Source organism: Solea senegalensis, linkage group LG4, assembly GCF_019176455.1.
Source record: "Solea senegalensis isolate Sse05_10M linkage group LG4, IFAPA_SoseM_1, whole genome shotgun sequence".
NCBI classification, from domain to species: Eukaryota; Metazoa; Chordata; class Actinopteri; order Pleuronectiformes; family Soleidae; genus Solea; species Solea senegalensis.
Window position 1 is genome coordinate 10,835,952 of NC_058024.1, and position 20,957 is coordinate 10,856,908.

General features: G+C 40.4%; 1 protein-coding gene across 2 annotated transcripts in view; it reads right to left on the minus strand.

Moving 5' to 3' along the window:
* LOC122768736 (contactin-4-like) overlaps positions 1 to 19,221 on the minus strand; it is a 178,221-nt gene extending 159,000 nt beyond the window's left edge. Inside the window, exon 1 of one of the 2 annotated variants that reach the window (XM_044024934.1) lies at positions 18,834 to 19,221. The gene's annotated coding sequence lies outside the window, so the exon portion shown is untranslated. The remainder of the gene's footprint in view (positions 1 to 18,833) is intronic. The other variant, XM_044024933.1, reaches the window with a different exon arrangement.
* Positions 19,222 to 20,957: the final 1,736 nt, after the last annotated feature.

The following is a 20,957-nucleotide window of genomic DNA, read 5'->3' on the forward strand; positions in this document are numbered from 1 at the left end:
TTTAGTGAATCATGAAGTGAGCGCTGTGCTGAACATACGCAAGTCACAGTTTTAAGAGATGACTCGGAAAAGGTGAAAAACACAAGAATCGGCACAACAGCAGATGTTGTGTCTTGAAACATTGACAAGCCGGGCCCATGTTTCCATTCTGATGACATTTAAAGAAGGGAACGAGGGAAAATAAATCTGCGCTGCATTAACTGACACAGTGAAAGAGCTGGGTCCCCAGTGGTTTGGACGATGGCGTGAGCGAAGAAAACACAGTTTGACAATTAAGTTGATGGCAAAAATGAGGAGGATAAGAAACAGTGCATCTGACAGCTCAGGTTTAGAGGCTGGAGTAGTTATGAGACAGTATTCATGAAGTGCAATGTGTTCAAGGGATGAGAAAGAAGTTGGTGACGTCCACTAAGAACCATCACCCATTTATTTCATAATTGTTAAGATGATACTTTTGTAATTAATGAGTGATCAGGAAAAAAATAATACAAAACATCAGTTATATAGAATTTGTAAGGCAGAACGATGCAGGCACATTGTCAACTTTCTAATAATGAACTGAGCAACTAACAACAACTAACTCAACTAGTACTCAACTACTAACTTTTGTACCTTGTATATTTGCCTCGGTGGCTGAAATGCATTGGCATGTTTCTCCTGTTGACATGATTCAATAACCATGAAATATTAAAGGCTCAAGTTCTCTTAGATGTTTCAGATCCCTAAGTGAAGAACACCAAAGTAGCACTCCTGACGTGTTGCTTTTTCAAATAAATTGTGATGATGATAATGATGATGGTGAAAGTGCATCCCATTTTATGGCTAATTAATACCCAAAAAAAGTGGAGTGTTTTTGACAAAAGGTGTATGTGTATTTACATATTGTAAGCCAGCCGACAAACAAACACATTGACGAATCTCCAATATGTGCATCAAACGATTGTGTGCACTATTTAAGCAGACTTGTGTGTATGCACTATTCGTGAATGAGGCCCATTGTTCCTACTTGAAAGCCTCATAGTTAAAGGATGAAACATTTTCAAACATCCAGGAGAATTCTCCTCTGAACCTGAGGGTTTTGATGGAAGCTGAAGAAGAGCCTGGCCTTTTTCTGTCACACAGGAAGAGCAAAAAATGTATGAAGTTGTTTTTGTTGAAGACTCACTACTCAGTGATACATGGCAGCTTTTGACACATTCATTATCTTGATACAGCGTGTGATGTACTTGCAGCAGTAGTTGAGAAATGGTCAACTCTCCAAGCTGTCTCCAATCAAAACACATTATGTTAATATTCCATCAAACGAGCGAGAACACTTCAACGTCCAACTGTCCAAACGGAACTCTGGGAAAAGGCTGTTCCCACAGTTGTCTCCTTCACTTGTTTTGTTCGACAAAGTGCACCCAAGAATGACAAACACCGTGGACATCACATTTCTACAGAAGCGTAAAACTGCCGGTGTAGTTTTTGCATACATACGATTGCATACATTGCCATCACTTCAGCAACTTTAGCAACTCGTGCTACAAAAATGGCCATGGCTAAGCTCTGCTCACTGAGTGTCAAGCAACGCCAACCACATGTGAATCCCTCTCTACAGACACAACAGTGCATTTCCGCACGCTCCAGTCTCCAGAACATTGAACCTGTGTATTCATATATCACACATACGTACTTGTAAAGATACATTAGGGAGCAAGACAGACATATAATAAAGGAAGCAGTTAAAAAGGAAACTATTTATAATTTGACAACCAGCACCACTGGTTGTCAAACTATATAAGCTACAATTAGGTCTCCATCCCAAGGCTGTACTTTCTAACACCTTATACCAATTTGATGCAGACTTATCCAGGTTGTTAACCACTTTGATGGAAGAATACAAGTGAGGACAACCATCCGTTGCTCAGCGACTTCCTGAAGAGAAAGGATCTTTATAGTCATTATACAAGGGTTGATCCTCTAGAGTCACTGCGACTTGAGCAAATGTGTCCAATAGGAGGAAACCCACACAGACACAGGGAGAACAAACACAGAAAGGCGGGAACCAAACACAGCACCTTCTTGCTGTGCGGTAACCAGAGTCAACCACAAATCCACCATGCTGTCATGGAGTAACAGAAGCAAGTCCTATGGCCAAAATGTTCCATGCAGTGAAGCCTCTCCTGCACACCAGTACTCAATAAAATCAAAAACTGTTCTGTATTGAGGGAGAGTTTAGATGACAACCTGCACTATTGCTGGATTTTGCGACAGTGAGTAGTTTTCGAACCATACAGCATAGTAGCATAGGTCATATTAATGAACCAGTGATAAGACAGGCTGTGCTATAGGCTAAAAAAATGACTTGTCACTCACTATTTCGTGCAGAAAAGCTATAATATTCCTGACAAAAGACTCTTGCATGGGTTGTTAAGCAAAGTAAATCTATGGCTGTCCACAAATTTGTTTATCCTGCTGGGTCTGACATTGTATTCAACCCCCTTAATCATATTGTTGTCACCCTCATCGTCCAAAATGAGAATATTCATCTGCCTCTAACACCATCACAGCTCATGTTACATGATGGAGAGGTTATTAACGTTACGGACCTTTCTGACTATATCTACCCAATTGTAGGGCCTTTGTTGTCTTATGTATCGCCGCAGTGATTATGTTGATGTCTGATGTCTCCTCGCTCTATTTGATGGACAGTGTTGTGGGTCATTGTTCTGCAGGTGTTTGTTTGGCGTACGCTGTGTGACACGAGATGAGCTTGTGAAAGGACCAATAAACATCTAATCTCTCCCAAAATTGAATGGGCTCCTACTTTGGTCATGTCTCACCCATTCAACACAACTTAACAAAGATCAGTTTGGTTTTTATTTGTTTTGAAATATTCTTATTCTGATAACATATGTTATCTCCATCTGTTAGTTTACTCGAAAGCTGCAAGGCGTCCTTCATCTGATGCCATCTTCAGTCAGTGTTGGACAGCTGCTAAGCCTGCATTTACAACTTATTGCTTATCAAATTTTACACACCTGCGGGAATGTACCAACAGCAAAGACTGTTGCTGGACTAATTGTGACAAGTCAGATATATATGCCATTGACGGCATATGCATAAATGTAAACCAGTATCTTTTTTTTTTGTTTGTTTTCTTTTAAAGGAAGCTGTGGAGTTCCACTGTAAACGGGACTGTTCTAGTTCTAGTCTGTGTTTCATTTTAATGTGCTTTGCTAGTTGGGACATGTCAGTGTCAAAAAGAAAATAAATTGGACAACTGGTCAGGCTGTGCTGCAATATTTCTGATGTTTGCCTCGATTCTGTCAAACATTTAAACAGAGCTGGGCTCGTCTCGAGGGCTCGGACCAGTGTTTCTGACTCTAGTAATCATTTATATGTCGAGTTCCAGCTGCTTTCATCAGGGCAAAGGTAAAGCCTCTGTGAATAAACTATCAATACATTCTTATTTTGTTCCATCTGCTATTGTTGCTCTTAATAAGCATGGGATCAGTGATATACAGTTTCAACTTTCCTTTCCTTGACATATCTAACAGATATTGGACACTGTAGTGTTGAGTTGAGTGGACTGTATTGTACTGTATTTTTATTTTATAGATTGACTACTGTCTGCAAATTAAATTGCCCCTTTTTCTTTTTTTATTTGCCTACTGGTGTCAGTCTTTGGTGACAAACCAGTTTCCCCTCTGGTGATTAGTGGAGTTAATCCCAAATTATTCACCCCAAGATTTAAAGCAATATAACCAGTCAAGAGACTAAATCTACACTGAGCAGAACATCTCCAGGAAACATGAATAATAAATCTAAATGTATATTTAGAGTTGAAACACAAACCCCTCCAAAAATTAAAAATACTACTGCTACAAAGACGCATTATGACTCCACCCTGCTGTGATTCAGTATAGACAGCACAACGTTTCAGAACACAGAGCGCAAGAATGAGACAAAACCACTGAAACACATGAAAAAGGCACAACAAACTGTTTGAATAGGCCGCGTTCTCATTATTCTCAGATTCCCTACCTGCCAGCTCCCTCTCCTGTCTCCACCTACAGAAAAGAGGCCTTTTATCTTCTTACATGATACAGAAGGTTGTCAGAGTGTCTCTCGGAAACTCTTGAAGTGCTAGTTTTTGCATAGTAAAGTAAGTGTTGTGAAAGCACCAAGCGCTTTACCGGTTTTGTTTCAATTTAAACTTTCACACCAGCATTAATGAGATGAAACTGTACAAAACAATATGATGATGCACGAGCGCGAGAAAGACCAAGTATATTAGCGGAACTCTGTCATGGGGGAAACAAACTGGTTCTCATATGTTGTCACTTTAGATGAAAAAGGAATAATAATTATGCCACTTTTAACAACAGTGAAAATAGTCTACACAGCCACTTCTCACTTATAGAGCTGTAGTTACGTCTAGTGACTTATTTATCTACACATTTCTATGGTCTGTTTTTTTTAGTATTTTTGCTTTGGTCCTTCCAACCCTTTTTGCCCGGAGTTGATAAAGTGCCCCTGCAACTAAAGATAACACACTACTGAGGAACTCACTAACTTGCTTTTGTCTATTTCTGCTGCAATGTATTTACTTACTTGATGCCAGGAAAATGGAAGTAGATAAATGCCCTGGCTACATGGAGCATCTCCAGCTGAGTGTTGTTAACAAAGGTTCTGGCCAAGAGTTTACCAGTGCTTGTGAGTATGACACACATTATTACAATGACACACAACTTTCCAAAACACTTTAAAAAGCAACAGCAAAGATGTCAAAAGAAAAAATAAATGTCCACTTCTTAGTGAACACAGCACAATGATTAAATGGCCCTGTCATTGTCACTGTAGTAATACAATTACAACAGAGCTACTGCTTAATACTATTCTCTCCAGGGCTTTAATAGTACTGCTGCCACTTCTGTTGATAGCACATCTACTTCTACTATTTCACATTCATAATACAATTTACTTTTATAATGCTAATATCCCCTAATTCCCCAAATTACAGCCAGGCTCTGTACCGCTAAAGCAGATTGATGTAATATACACCCGGCAGGCCACTTAATTTGGTACACCTGTTAAACTACTTGTTAACAGAAATATCTAATCAGCCCGTCACGTGGCAGCAGCTGAATGCATTTAGGCGTGTAGACATGATCTAGGGCGCACATGGTGGTATAGTGGTTAGCACTCTTGCCTTGCAGCGAGAAGACCCTGGTTCGAACCCCGGTTGGAACAAGGGCCTTTCTGCATTGAGTTTGCATGTTCTCCCCCCGTGTGTGTGTGTGGGTTTTCTCTGGGTTCTCCGGCTTCCTCCCACAGTCCAAAATTGGTATTGGCACCCCCCGTGACCCTCTGGTGGAGGATAAAGCGGTAGATGATGACTGACTGACTGACATGATCTAGATGACGTGCTGAAGCTCGAACCATGCATCAGAATGAGAATGGAAGGGGATGGTATTTCTGTGTGCACACAGACCTTCTATTAGGAAAATTCCAGCCTGGTAATCCAAATCAAGCCAATGTAGTATTTCAGAGACTGCTGATCAACTGAGACTTTCGCAGACAACCATCTCTTACGGAGATGGTATGTTGGAAAAAAGACAAAACATTCTGTAAGCACCAGCTCAGGAAGAAAATGCCTTTTCGATGCCAAAGGTCAGAGGAGAATTACCAGACTGGCTTGAGATGATTGAAAAGTAATGCAGAAGACTATCTTTGCATGCACAACTCCTCAGACTTAAAGCATATGATCTCCAACATAAGAAGACCACAGCAAGTGTAACTCTATTAGTGACTGAAGTGACCAGTGGGTGTATTGCATCTGCATTTGTTCATAATGAGTTTGATGCTACAGGCCAAAGGGAAGGACATGATCAATAGATCTACTCACAATAAAAATTTACACATTTGCATCCATAATTGTTTGCCTGTTCCATTCTGAGAAATGCAATATCTACCTTGACAAGGAGTAATACGTCTACCATGGTGCTATTGAAAGAGCATTGTCACCATTAAATCACCAGTTTTATTTCCCAGTGCACTGTTAGCAATCCCAAAATACATTAATGCAGGACACAGGACAAGAGCCATCTATTACAAGCCTTGTTTCCAAGTCGAAACTGATGTCTTTGAGCAGGAGGAGCAGAATCACAACTTGAATTAAATTAGCTTTGGAAGAGATAACACATTTGGTTAATGTACTGCACTGGGATAACAGATCCATCGTCTTGTTTTCTGTGGCTTCAAGGAATAGAGCCAAACAGAATCAGCAGTGATGAAGGGGACAGTTCAACTTTAAGAAAAGTGTATCTAACACTCAGTTTCTCACAGGATGCAGCTGGATGAACGTTACACTGGACTACAGAAGGAGGAAAAACGTTATTTCCAGTCAGACCGGCCACAAGGCCAGCATTCAATTAAACCAGGGGGATTCTTTTTTTTTAATGAAATCTGTATATGCTCACACATTTGCAAGTTTAGTTGTTTTTTTCACCTTTAACTCTACGGAGCTCCCCCTAGAGTTTTGGAGTACATATTATTAAGACACCACCAGAAACATCCATTCATCCATTATCTACCAATCATAAATACTCACTGCTGACGCGCCCTTTCCCTTCCACTCTCCTGGCCATGTGCATTTGTTTCCAACGGAGCTGGCGAACAAAGTCGTGAATTTGAGTGAATTGGTCCTGTAAAGTCCTTGAAAAGTGCTTGAATTGGATGTCAACCAAAGTGTGGAAACCCTGGTGGCCCCTTTGGTCGTTTCTGCCTCCTCGCTTCCTCCGACAACAGTTTTTTCTGCTCTTTTTTTGCCAGCTCTGCCATAATAAATGTCTAAAATAACGCTATCACTGCTTTGATCTTGTAGCCAGTACCCTACAAGGGTGTGCATGTGTGTGTGTGTGTAGCGCAGTGAAGCATTTTGTGTTTCTCGCGAGACCTGAGACTACGCAAGACCTTCTTATTCTGACGACTCCAGGTCAGCAGCCCTGATCTTGCAAGGGTGGTTTTTTCGCTAACATAGAGTAGGGGGAGTGGAGAGCTGTTAAATTAAAAGGATAAAGGGTAAAAATACTGCATAGCTCCACTTTAACAGCCTCACTTTCCTTCACAACACTGGCAAACTGCAAACAAGCAATGCCACACCAGTCAAGATAATTAACTGTTGAGTCAAATATATCAGATTTCTACACGCATGTATTGTGATAACAAAGCAACTATGATGCAGAGGGACAGATTTGGATTCTCTTTTTTTGAAGCAACATTCTTCTTTTCTTTTAATTATTATTTAAAATGTGTGACTCACACAAGCGCCAGTGTCAGCTTCAGTAACCAGAATTACAGCTCATTTAATTAGCAAAGCTTTAGTTGCCTTGCTCTTTGCTGCTGCATGTCGAGGTGGCAGTGTTCTTGCTTTTGAGGATGACAGGGACTCTAAAGGGAATATAATATCAAAGAAGTTGCACAAGGTCCAGTATACATTTACACTCTTTTGATTTGAGGAGCAGTCAACACAAGGTCTGTGTACAGAGCAGGAACCAGACAGATTATGTAATGTGCTCTGTTCTCAGAGTTCAAGTGGTCAGCTTCAAGTCCCTGTCACTTTTTATTAAGAACTTTCATATTAGTTTTTACATTTTCTTAAATAACTCACAGCTGTTAACACTTGAACTGCTTCATACAAGGGTTTGTGGCCTCCACACTGACACTTAAGTTTTATTTTCAGGTGATGCAAACATTGTAAGGAGAGAACTGCGACTTTTTTGTGCCAACTGTTTTGAGCAGCTTTTGTGATAACGGCTCTATTCTTGATTGTTGATTGTTGTATTTCTGTGCCAGTTATACACACATGAGAATCAATTCATTTGTTTAAGTTAATACCAACAAAGACCAAAAATACGATACCCGATACGACATTATCATGATATTTAAGTGACGATATTATCATAATATTTAAGTAACAATACAATATTATCATGATATTTAAGTCACGATACAACATTGTAATGATATTTAAGTCACGATATTATCATAATATTTAAGTAACAATACAATATTGTCATGATATTTAAGTCACCATACGACACTGACATGCTATTTAAGTCATGATATTATCATGATATTTAAGTCACGATACAACATTATCATGATATTTAAGTCATGATACAATATTATCGCAACATTGCAAAATACTAGTATTTTGTATTTGCGAAATCACATATTGGGAATACTAATATAACAGCTCTAGTGAGATTGAACAATTGGCACCATCTACTGGACTGAAACCACAAAAAAATGATATGCTAAAAAGAAAATGGACATTTGGTATCTCAAAAGCGAAAATATTGCGATATTTCACTGTATTTTTTCCCCCAGCCACACTAAACACTTTCTGACTAAGTAGTTCTCTTCAATATAGGAATGGGCATTACAGCTGATTATTATTTATTATTATCTGTTAACTGTAAATATCTGCATGACCAGTGACCACACACTCATAACTGAACTATTCCAGAGTTCAGTCATACATGGGCTCTACTATGGGCTGTCACATCAAGCAAAAAAACACATGAAAAACTGTTTTTAATTGCTCCACAGTCACAGTCCATGACACCAGCTGCAGATTCACTCAAGCCGCAGGAGGGTTAGCATACATGGGCAGCACCGCCCGTGTTGCGAATTTACAGTAACATATGTCACCAGCCTGAAGCTTAATTTTACACTTCATGCTGTTACGTGGAGCTCACTGTAAAGCTGTGCTGGTGGTAAAACTAAGGTATGACAGCTGTGGGAAACAGATCTCTGCTGTGCATCCACATCACTGCTGATGTGAGAGGTGTATTCGGAGAGTTTGGAAATGGAGAGTGACTTTTCCAAACTCTGTTGCCCTGACACATCTCAAGAGCTGGTCTGAAGCCTGGCTGAGGAACTTATTTTAAGAGAGTTTTTTTTTTGTTTGTTTATTAAGATTTTGTGGTTCTTCCATTGGCATGACGTCTTGTTCCGTTTCGCTCGTCATAAAAAACATAAAGGGTAAAGTAATTTAAGTATAATGAACTAATATGACTGTTTCTTGGGTAAGGACGGACATAATCACTAAACCCTTTCATTGACTGACATATAAAATAAGCAGTGCATACAACAGTTTAAGCCTAGTTCACACTCAGATTTCTAGTCTGTCTTCAGCAACAGCCTTGGATCAGAGTTTAATCAGCAGTTGCCAGATGAAGTGTTAAATCTTCAAATACACACAGAAAAAGAGGCTTGATGTTGCTCATTCCGATTGTCTGTCTGCTGGAGATCTGATTAGAGTCCGTGACAACCCACTTCATCTCTGTAGCCAAACAGAGTCCAAGATGGGATGAAGGCAGCACTGGTGGAAGCCCAGAATGAGAACACAGAGGAAAGAAGAAATAATAAAATAAGTCATTTTCCATGTTTTCATGAACAAATGACTTATATTAAAGTGCTTGTATAAAAACATACTTATGGGTAGTATGCTCAGTTTCTGCCAGTTTCTTCCTAAATGTTCCACATTGGACATTTAAGACAAAACAGATTTAAAAATGTCCACCATGACATAAGCTACAGCTTTTAGAAGGCACATCTCTGCATCTGCACAGTGGATAACTAAATTAATGACAGTCCCAGATGTCCGGTGGATTTGTATAAAAGCCATTTGGACATGGCTGTGGCACAAAACTAGTCTAGCAACAACAATAATACAGCACTCAATAAACGGAATTGTTTTTGACAAATAAATCTGAAAGGTACATAAAAGACAAAGAATGTGTTGGGGATCTCAGGAGAAATCAATAAGGGAGAATGGAAGTGAAAAAATAGTTTTGACTTGTTGCTGAATGTGGGTGTGAGGCCAGGCCATTATCACTGAATCAGGTTTTTATCTCAGCTCAAGTCATCAGTTGTTCATAAAAGGTAAATCTGAGCTTACAACTTGTCTGACACAACAACATTATGAGGCTGAATGGATGAGAATTTCTCTAAAACAAACACACTTCTGTTCTTTATTCTCGTCTTCCTTGGTTTTAATGGATGAACCAACTAATTGTGCTCGCATACAATGACAACAGAATCTCATTTATCTGAACCACAGACAGACGAAATGGTCCGCTAAACAAACAGTGCCACTTTTGGAATGCCTAATTATTTCATTTGAGGAATAGATGAGATTTTTAATACCTGCAGTTTGCATAGTCTGCAGTTCTGTCTAAACTTATTTTGCCATGAATATGATGTCCTTCGTCGCCGTAACAATGTTGATTAGAGAATCCGGATACAAAACAAAACTAAATGAAAGTCTCCAAGGGCCTTCAATCAGCGGTAAAACACAAGTCATAACAACCAGAGAAGACACCGCATCATATTTTCCTCACTTAACAATTAGAAGACATTCATAACAACAGCTATAAAAAAAAGTGTCCATTTACTAATGAGCATATCAGCAAACACATGCATATCCTGAACGTCCTTTGCTGGAAGAAATTCACTTAATATACTAAACCACTTTAAATATGAATGAAGGAGCATGATTATGAAACCCTAATTTGATCGTTTTAATTTTAAAAGCCATTACATAAATGTCAAAACATACAAAAACCACGGCCAAAGAGGCTGTTGACACAATTCATGCATCCTGGACCGGAACCCAGTAGATTGTAGCTGTGCCGAGTCATTTGCACACAAATTAGACAATAAATTTCTAGTAAATAAATAATATAGTTCAGCTACTTTTCCTGTTTACATAGTATTGGCTTAGATTAGGGTTAGATTTGCAGTTAGTGCCACTCCTAAACCACTTAAATAGATGTTTGCTACGTAAGGGGTAAAACATAGAGACCATCCATTGTGTCAAATGTGGTTGATAGTAGATTGCTGTGTGAGTCGGGACGAGCTGATACGATACACTGTATAAATTTGATATCAGTCAAAAATCACTGGATCGGATATCGGAAAACGAAAAACCTAAATGACGCATATGTACCGTGCGTGAGTATGCACAGTCTGGTAAACCGCAGTGATCATGTCTGCTGTGAGAGGAGAAAATGTTAAAAATGAGACCGATATCAGTACTCATGATAATGATGCAGGAAACACACAAAAAAAGGTGCTATTGAGCCATCGCTTGTTGTGACTTCACACTATATGACGCACGACAATAATCTCCGTACCCAAATTAAGTCACACACACGCTCAATGTTTTATTGCTCTTTTTTTCCGACTCCATTTTCTGGAGCCGTGTATTTCTGTTCAGGTTTGAGCAAACATCCTCGTCTGTTTGGCTGCAGACAGCTGAGTTTGTTGCAGGCTTTGGCTACAGCTGTTCAGAGTTTGCTTCGGCAAGTCTCACTAATCAACCCGAGACTGCAGATCAAACACAGACCCGGGGCTGCGGGTTAAAAAACTCGACGCCGACTGGGGCTGAAAATGGTCGGTGTAGACTAGAACAGACAAAACAACAGAGGTATTTCATTTAAATTCATGAGGATTACTTTAATTTAATTTAATCTTTCCTGAAATATTGAAATATAAGTTTTATTTTATTTTAGAGAGGACTTTGATGATGATCCCTATACAGAGTTGGATTGTTATTGGTATACAGTAAAATATGTATAATGTTGATAATTTCCTGATGCATTCTCTAAAGATGAGCATCACACATCGTGTAGGATACACGATGGAACAAGCACAGATTAACCCCTAATGACCAGCTCCTGATTGTCAATCATATGGTCAGATGAAAATAAAACCTGAGCATATCCTTTTCAAACATGTGACAAAAAGGAAATGTAAATGTAAAAAAAAAAAAAAATGTTGAACATGTTTGAAATAAATGATCTAAACAAAACTAAATATTTGCATACATAATGTATTTTAACTGGCCAATTATAGCACTGTTGCACATAAACCTTTGCCACAAGCAAAGCAACGCAAAGCAACAGACCCACAATGCAGTTTGGTTCAAAGTGAATGAAAACTTTCATGGTGCCAGTGAATCATCTCAGTGATCTTGTCAAGCCATGTTACGATCACAAATCAAAATGCAGGTGATTTTGCTGTACTGAAAAAACTAACTGAATTAAATAACAAATTAAACTAAAAGGTTCTCTACCAAGGTGATTAATATGACCCCTCTTGCTAACCTTTATTTCCATCTTATTTCTTGTCGTTTTACTCAAATTAACCCCCTTCTTTTGACACACCGCCTGTACTGTCAAGTGAGATGCTCCATTTTTTTTAAGCAGCTGTCCTTTGTAGCGTTCTAGCTTCTGAAGAAATACAAAGACAATTTAAATGGTTTTCCTGTGTGTGCACGGCATGAGTGTGTGCATATTTAGCTTTAGATGCTGCTATGGATAGCACATCAATCTGTTTTCTTTAAGGAAAATATCTCTGTGCTCCAAAATCCTAACATGTCACACCTTCGGTTGAAGTTAGCCCATTTATTTTTCTGTCAGCATGACTCCACCCTCCAAAACGATTGTGAAAGAATCGGGCACAGAGACTGTGTGTGTGTGTGGGGGGGGGGTCCTTGTATTTCATTGGCAGTTACGCAGCAAATACGGCTTTCAGATTGTATTTAAAGCGTACTTTTGAATCGTCCCAGCTGCTCCCCTCAAGTCCTTTAATCTCCATTCAGACAAAGCAAATAACAATACCCTGTGGGGGAAACACAGTTTTATTGAGTGCTTATGTTGCTCTAGATGAGGAAGGAAAGACGGCTCTGACACAGCAGCCACACCCAGTGGAGCACAATACACTGCAAGTGTGCTCTTGTTGATCTTCCGTAAACACAAATTCACATTCAAGTCAAGTGCATCAACAAGAAGCAGAGACAGAAAAAAACAACAAAAAAAAACAGTTTGCAGGCCTTATATAAATACATTTAATAATGCAGCCATCCCAGTACTCAGACCCCCCCCTCCTTCACCCACTGAAGTTGGTTGCTGTCTGGCGTTGCCCTTACTAAGCACTCAATTTAAACCATTCCCTAGGAGAGGCGGTGTGTAACAATGTTTGAATCAGGGAAACGTTGCAGACTCAGACAGTCCTCACCCCAAAGGAACACTGTGCTTTGAAAAGCACATGGCTGTGGAAGTGACAGAGCATCATAAAGCATCGCTAAAGCACGGATATTATTCTATTATTCTAATGTGATTGGATTACAAAACGGGGCTTTTACACAACCAGATAAATAGAGCAGGAAATGGAGCTGTCTCGCTGGATCTTCCCCCTCTTTATTCTAAATACTTAAAGAGAACAAAAGAGACAGGACAGGATGGACAACGCAGAGCTCTTCTGCAGTAGACGACAGTCAAGAGCACTTGTTCCTGACAGCTGTGGGCCTCCAATTCACAGCAGTGTGCGCACGATCACTTTTCAATGGTGAAGGAGGGACATATTTGTGTAAATTACTCTCATTCAGGGTCATTCTTTGACAAGAGTAGAAGTGCAGCAGTAGGTGGGATTTTTTTTATTTGGTGTCCATGCAGACTTGTGCAACAAACTCCAGACTGAGCTGTGCAGAAAACCTGAATGGAAACTGTATTAGATGCAGGATACAGCGAGTTCGCCGCACTTTCATTCAGTGCCGACTCTACAGTCACTTGGAGACAGTAAAAACAAAATTAATCTTTCTCTCTATCTGCTCAATGGCCTGTCCTGGAACACCGTCTGATCATTTTCTATTAAACCTTTTATCCAAGTTTGGCGAAGGAAGAAACATCATTTTCCAGCATCCTGCCTGAGAGATGATATTTTGTTATGTCTCTCATCTCACCCTGTCAAACACCTCTGTGATGCCAGGTTCAAGCCTGTGATGCATGGCATACATAAAACTGCACCCCAGTGGTAGTATCAGGGGCATGCGTGCAGTCTTCTCCTCTATGATGGTGCTGCGGAAAAAAAACCTCACAGCACTATCGCCTTTAAAAATCTGTGAGTGAGGCAAAAAGAAGTAGCTGCGGGGCTTAATAACTTACATCAGTTCGCTTTTGTGATGGTCGTTACCGAATATACACGGATATACAGGGATTCAATTCAGTGTGGCGGTTGACACAGCTGTCAAATATTTCACTGTCCTTGTGGAGGGAAACATCGGGTCAGAGACATGAAAGGCGGACACTAGATATTAGAGGTCAAGCGATAAAACGTTTTAGCTGAGGACAGTTTGCAACCTGCTGGCATCGGTGGACACAGGCTCCACTGGTGGCTGGTGTCTGCATTAGCAGATCGCCACTTTGCATAGACTGGCCAGTAACCAACCGAGCACAAAATGTCTGCGTACGTGAATTTCGCCTCATGATAAATAACAAAGAAAAGGTTTGAAGACAATTTAGACATGATTTTGTCAACACCAGACAACTTCCAGCATATGAGAGTCAGTAATGCATGATCCAGAGAATGTTGAAAAGTTACCGGAAGGAATTTATAAAATAAAAACTACACCTGCAAGCAAGTATGACTGGACTTGACAGGCCGGTACATACTCCGCAGGAACAGAGAAATGTGTTATTTTTCTCGAGGTGGCAAGAACAAGAGCAGAGTTAGTTCTGGCCAGGACATTTCATCCTTCACAAGAAACACAACTCCTGAGAAGTCCACATGGGGAATGACCACATTTCCGCAAGCAAGTTCGGCCGCCAACAGCCAACTAGTGAAGAAGACGACGACTATGATGACTGAGAGCCTTCACTGACATTTCTGCATTAACCACGCCCACTTTTACATTTCTGGCCAATCACACAATAGTTCTCGGACAGGTTCTGCGCAGACGATGCTGTCAAGAACGAGAACTCCCAACGGTCATTTGTTTCTAGTTTCTAAGAGTAAGTTCAGGCCTGATGTCATGTCCTACACGTCACTGTTGCCCTTTGATCTTCATGTGATGTCATCAGTTTTATGAAGAACATTAAGAAGAGCAACAAAAACACAAAAACAAAAGGGCATCAAGCACCTCTCGTAACGGATGCCATGCTATGTCTGGCATGTGCACAGGGATGTTTGTAGCCCATCAGCAAAGACGGAGACTGAGAAGACCAAGAAGAAGAAGAGCCAGATCAGCAGCAAGAGGGATAATAAGACGGACAATAAGAAGGAGACGAAGACAGTCGTTTGCCTTTCTCTTATCTATGATTGTGATGACTATCAAACAAACTGCTGCGTATTTTTTTCATTAATCCATAATCCATAGACTTAAAAGTCTACCCTCAAATTAGATCTAGATGGAGTCATTGTTTTAATAGTGTTTAAAATGTAAGAATGTTGTATTCTCCTTTGACTAATTGAAATTAGACGAATTGAATATACTGAACTCTCTCATTGACTCCCGCTTTATCACCACATCAGGGTGGTGGGGGGGCTGGAGCCAAAGAAATGTGAACTGGTTCTAATGCTGTGGATGATCCGTGTATTTTAAAACACATAATGGTTTCTGAGTCATAAAAAATTAAAGCCGATCAAAGGCAAGCACTCAGCGTTCCCAGTTGTATTTTCTTGGAAATTTCATTTTCATTTATTTTATCTTTTTGACTGACTTCAGGACACATTGTTGCCATCCATGGCTTTTCACCGCCACCTGCGTGGCACCTGGTGCCATGTCATGCGGGTAAGCTATGGCCCGAGAATAGATTCTGCTCGGAAAATAATGCATCACAAGCAAAACAGCTTTGGGGAAATACTGCTGTGCAGGAGTGTGAAAGCTCCAATAAAAGATGTTTTCACCAGTAAGTCACACAACGGTACTGGTTCAGGCCAACCTGGAGACAAAGAGGTATAAAACAGGTAAGATTAAGAGGGAGGACAAAAGAACAAATCTTCCGGCACACTTTCTCCATCTCCCAGCATGCCTCTGCGCAGCCAAATCAACTGACAGACCAATACCGATGAAACTATCATGATAAATGTAAAGAGCCCATGTGGCTGTAACGGCAGCACTTAAAGGATATCGTGTGACAAAACAAGTCAATGTGAGGAGTAAAAGTGCAGCTCCATATGCGATGACAAGGAGACAGCCCGACGCTGAGTGTTCTCTGTCACATTTCTTACGCGTGCACCAACATTTTGCACACATTCCGCTTTTCCCTTTTACTCCCTGAACCAGTTTTCCTCGAGAGACATGAAATAAAAATGATTGTGATGACATTTCTTCGATAGTTCTTGCGGGAGGAGTGTGTTTGATGAAATTTTTATATCACACCTCTAAATGCACCCCATCCTGAGGTATTTTTAATGCCACTTGTGTTCTCCGTCACTTCAGACAGAATTGCAGATTTACAGGACGTCACAAACCACCAAGAGGGGCACCAATTTCTCCCCGTGAGGCTGCAAGCACACCCCACACTACCACCGGATACCACGAACAAAACAAAAAAGGAAAAAAAATAAATAAGATGCCTTTTGCAATTATTACCGACGTATAGCATGCACTGAAGCATTCTTGCAAGTAATTGAGCTTCAGTGTGTCTGTACCATCTTGATTATAAATATTTAGTCGCTGTTCAAATTGGAAGAGGGGTAGGTCTAAGTTAGGGATGAGCTGATATGATACTGGTCAAAATCACTTCATCAGATATTGGAGAATAAAACAAAAAAACAATATTCTCTTATGATATATCAATATTATCTCACTATACTCTTCTTTAGAGGAGTAGAATGCATGATATACAGTTGAAAAACTAAACGCATCAGCAACACGCTGTTGTTAAATGCTTGGTCATTTAAAAGAAACTAATCTGACGTACACTGGTATCAGTACACCGTGGTGGTCGTATCAGACCAGAGAAAAGTGGTATCAAGACATCCCGAGGCTAAATAAGCTCTAGCCAGTTTTAGGGCTGAGTATGTATTGAATATATCAAAATATCCTTGATCTATCTTACTCTACAGACTGAGGAGAACATATTTGTCTCTCATAGATCTGCACATAATATCACACAGTATTCACAGCACAGTATGTTTTTTTTAATAAAAATTAAAACAATGATGTTAAATTGACCATTCCCTCTTGATATAGTGAATCATAATAGCACAATCCCTGTCGAAATAATCACAAATAGATATTCAAAATCGTTGAGCCCTAGTCAGTATCCCATTTCTGTTAGGATGAGCCAATATGATCAAATGCACTGGAGTGGATGACAAAAAATGGATATAAACATATGGACACGCATGTAAACACATGGATAAATTACGATTAATTATGCACTGGCTGTAGAGAGAGCGATATGTCACCAATGTCATGTGACCAAAATGTGTAGTAAGTAATAAAATACTCCACTTGTAGTACACTATTTTCATACAATGGCTTTTCTCAAATTTGTGTAACGTTTCTATGTTTAATAAGTGTTAAAAAAGATGAAGTTTAAAACAGGTAACAGGTTTCTTCAACTGTTGCTTTGGAGCCAAATTGAATCTGTAACTGGAGGATTTTGCGGGATGTGGTGATCGTGCGAGTTCCGTGGACGTACTTTAGGAGAAAAGAGGAGAAAAGCAAAACAAAGGCGTGTATGGGACTGGCATCGGTATCAGTCGTATCAAGGCTATAATGGTATCAAGTACCGCTCAAGTGCATACAGTTAATGGGAAAATAATCTGAATCATAACATGACCAAGTGCAACAGGCAAATTGAAAGACACTGCAATTATTGATTCATTTGAAAAGGATAAACTGGGTGACAAAACGGCATAATGATGAAATTCTGCAGCGCTGCTGGAATTCACAACGCCAAAAATTGAGCCATGCCTCTTTTTTTCCGCATTTTGTAAATGAGAATCCACAAGTTCTTGTTTTTAACTTTGTCCCCTGACAATTTACCAAAAATAAATGAACGCCTCCTCGCTCAGTCACAGACCTGATGCTGTAAGAACAATATATCATCAGACTGGTGGTGCAGCACATGGTCTGATCTGACTGCTCTTATCATCACACACACACATTTTCACCCGACTGTACACACCAGACTTTATATTTATGTTTTCCTCGAAGCTGAACATTGTTTTTTTTTTCTTTGACAGGAATTACTTTTCACTTATGAGAAGCTTTTAGCTGAATTTGGCAGAAGCTGCTCATGTCTATAATCACATTTTAGTATCTAGGCTTCTATGCGATGCATTTACTGCACGACTACCAGACTCCAGGTCCAACACTACACAAGTCTACCAGTTATTCTGACTGACAGACGCACTGATTAACACCATTAGAGCAGTGACAGGGTGACACATACAGGATGATTCCTCTTCCTATATCAACATGCACTCACAATCATTCTGCTCTACTTGTGAGAGGGTTCGTTTTTTGAATTCTCAATCAGGATGAGTTCACCCTCGACGAGTCAGAAGTCAATCTGAGGCATGAATGCATGCTGTTTTAGATTTGGAGCTTAAGTTCCTCCCCAGTATCAAAGACTAGACATATTCTCGTGGCCGCGGGTGGTGGTCATCATCATCATCATCATCAGCAGCAGCAGCAGCAGCAGCGGTGGTGGCGGAGGCATTATCAACAAAATCCGCAGGGATTATTCAAGGGAGCGTCACTCACTAAACATCTGCACTGATCTGACACACACACACGGATTACTTTGCTTCCCATCCCGATATTGTCCCACAACAAAGTACAGACACAGGAAGATGAGATCAGCAGAGGGTGAAATACTGGATGTAAACTTCCTCTCTTATTAGAATCAGGCTTTTTAATGTCATGAAAGGAAAAGTTGGTCATGTAAAGTGCATTTTGTGATCTGCACTGACTGGCTTTCTCTCCACTGAATCAATCATGCAAGTTAAAATAATAATAATAACAACAGTAATCTTACCTGTTATGACAGCAGCAGGGATTCACTGCCTCAGATTAATCCGTTTTTTGTCACTAAACAAAACTGTGCACGCACACACACATCACTGTAGATACGGCACGCGGCTAAATCTCCCAGGGGGGAAAAACAAACAAACAAACAAACAAATAAAACAACGTACACAATATCCGCGCGTGACTTGAAAAGATGCAGCTCTTCCTATTGTGTCGCGCTACATGCGAGCACCGACTGTGCCGAGATGAGCTGAGCCGCCGCGCCACTACTGTCTCTCCATCCCCGCCTCTCTCTGTCTCTCTCTCTCTCTCTGTCTCTCTCTCTCTCTAGATGACGGCGTGGTGCTGTCTCGCAGGTTGCATATTGGAAAGCTCTCTCTCTCTCTCTCTTTCTCACTCTCTCTCACTCACTCGCGCGGATGCGTCAGGTTTCTCTCTCGCCTCTCCTCCACTCTCTGTCTCCCCCTTTCTTTCTCACTCCGGGACGCACGCGGGCAGCGGAGAGAGAGAGAGAGAGAGAGAGAGACCGCCCCAGATCCCAGTTGAGCATCCTCACTGCTACAACCATCTAAACGGAACACACCCTCCTCCTCCTGCTCCTCCTCCTCCATCCTCGTCGTCCTGCTGCTGCTCCAAGTGTCTGACAAGTTGATGTTCCAAACGTCTTTCACAGGACTCGGAGTAAACAAACAGTTATTTTCCCATTATCCATTAGTCTGTCCACTTTTCACCCCTTGATGAACACATTAGGTGAATTCAAATGTCACAAAATGGTGCTAACCCTCTTATGACTATCATGATGATGAGGCCGTCTGGATTTATTTTGATTTTATGGCTGTAGAGTTGTCACAACATGTTCAGTGAAAGAATGATAGATAGTGAAGATAACTTTCACTTTCCATATCTGGCAGTTATTCGGTATTACGGTGTGTTTTGACTGTGCAATAACAGTTTAAAGGGATAAAAGACAAAAAAAAGTGACGTGGATCTACTCTAACATGACCATCAACAATCTATTTCACATTTACAATTTGAACTTTGAGCTAATTTACATTATGCACAAAAAAAAAACCCTAAAACTCCTTTTCTTCTAAATTGCTATTGAAATGTCATAAAATTCAGGGGTAAGGCATCTGAGCATATGATTGTTAAGTCTATTTTGTCTGTGTATAAGTGAAGGGGGCCCCCTGTCTAAATGATCTCGAGCATAGTCTATACATACAAATTACATTTGGGCGTGCCCCTTCAGTTTTGCTGTTTACGTCTTGTGGCCAAATGGGGCGTATTTAATGTCTGAATTATTCATAGATGTGTTTTGGTTGTAATATAAATGAAGCCAATCAGGGTTTTGCTTGCTATTTATTCCCTGTAGAAGCCAGGTGCTCCTGTGCCAACAGTGGCAAACTGAACGATTCTCTGTTAAGGAGACAGATCTGCTCGTGGGCCCTCGCGTGCAAGCAGCTCCCGGTGAGTCAGGCAGAAAAGACAGAATGGAAGGGTAACAATGCAGAATAAAACTAAAAATGAGCTGAGCTGGAAAAAAAGCCATCTTTGAAGTTAAAATAAGTTAAAAGCATATGCACCTGACGCTTTTACATACAGATATACAGGTGCATGTGGAAATAGGAAGAGGGAGAGGGCTCTCAGGTGGTGCAGACTGAGACGATGAGATCGGCCGGCTCATATAGCACTGATGAAGAGCTTCAGTGCTCACGTCGGTGGTGTCCTGGACATGGTTTAACATCTCATTACTCAGCTTCTTGTGCCCATGTTATACTTTAATTGTTACCCTGCAGCCACCTCAGGGGAGCTGATGCTCTGACAGGGGGCGGCTGTGGCACCGGAAGCTCCTGCACTAATAAGTACGAAGTCCTTGGCCAGTGGACCCTCTGCCTCTGTCGTCTGATCCATTGTCCTACAGTGTCAACAACTCCATTAGACTGCACAGGATAAGTACATGTCTGTGGTTGGTTAAGAAGTGTTTGCACTGCAGTGGAGTTTGTAATTAAGAAAAAATAGTACCAAAAAAGCAAAGATTAAAATCTGCACTGAGGGAGTACTTGCAATGATTTTGTCATTTGTCATATCTGACTTTTCTATAAACAGAAGAGGAAATAAAGATTCTTCTTGC